The following is a 1,475-nucleotide window of genomic DNA, read 5'->3' on the forward strand; positions in this document are numbered from 1 at the left end:
TAACCATATTTTGGGGACAAATTGGTACCCAGAAGTAAGCAAAACTTGACAAAATCACCTAAAACCTCTCTTTGAGGACGTCCTCATTTGTAAAACCGTGTGTTTTGCTATTTGTGAACCTAGAGCAGGACACAAGGGAGAGGAACTGATCAGAGATTGATCAGAGATGTATCAGAAGAAGGGAGACAGATGGCATAAAATACAGCATTTTACATTACATTATGCCATGTGATACTGTAAATTGAAACATTACCATGGTAAAGACTGCACATTACTATAACTCACCCTTCATCTGAAAAATTCAGCTAGAATATAGATTCAGTCATATGGCACAGTGAGGACATTTACTGCATTGACAGTAAACTCTGTTCTAGCACAAAACCTTATGGCCACGTCATACCTCCATACACCTTTTGATAAATACTTTTACAAACATTATGGATTTTATTTGAGTTATGCAAGTTAGGTAACGTAAGTGTATTTTCTAACATGACAATTATTGCCTGTATTACTGACACACTGGATAAATACTTTTACAAAATATTATTGATTTTATGTGAAATATGCAAGTTAGGTAATGTAAGTGTATTTTCTAACATGACAATCATTGCCTGTATTACTGTAATTTTTTCAGCAACAAAGGTGATTTGAAACATGAATCTTGCATTATTTGCTCTTGAATGAACTGATTGTTAAAAGTACTAAATTGAAAGAAGATCATACTGTTGTGTTTTGGTGATTAATTCAAATGTTCTCAATACATATCACAATGATCTTGTGTTTTGAAACAATGATTATGTGGAATGAAAATATGCGCAAACTACAATGAAATCATGAGATCAGGTTTTGAAAGAATGACTAGCTGTGTTACAAGTGTAATCAGTTTAAAGTTTTGTACTAGGAGTTTTGAAAATGTACACCTTACTTGTGAAAACAGTACCAAACCAATAAAAAAAACTGTAATCAAATACATTCAAAATTTCATTCATGCATATTACATTATTGAATAATGTTTTACAGTTCAAACGCCCCATTTTGCTGTTGCTTCAGTCCACCATGACTTTTTTTTTTTTTTACCAAATCCTTTAGAATTATTCTAATGTCTTAGCAGGCAGTTGAACAGTTCACTTCCACTTAATTAAATATGGAAAATGCAATGTGTTATTTTATTACTTGTTGAATTATTGAGTATAGTCTACTTGTGTTTCTATTCCAGGTGTGGCTGTGTGCTTGAAGAAGACAGCCAACTGGATCAGACATCAGGACAGAGACAGAAGTTGACGGCCCAGATGCACAACAAGAAGAGACAAGTACATCAAAGTTTCTAGTTTGAGAAACACCTCACTCATCCTCAGCAGGCAGAATCAGTACACACCAAACAACATAACCATTCACATGACCATCTGAAATCTGCAATAAAGAACAAAAACTTTAAGGGAAAACGATTTTTTAAAAAGGTTTCCCTATCTATCTAT

The sequence above is a fragment of the Sinocyclocheilus anshuiensis genome, unplaced genomic scaffold (assembly GCF_001515605.1).
Source record: "Sinocyclocheilus anshuiensis isolate Anshui unplaced genomic scaffold, SAMN03320099.WGS_v1.1 scaffold2, whole genome shotgun sequence".
NCBI lineage: Eukaryota > Metazoa > Chordata > Actinopteri > Cypriniformes > Cyprinidae > Sinocyclocheilus > Sinocyclocheilus anshuiensis.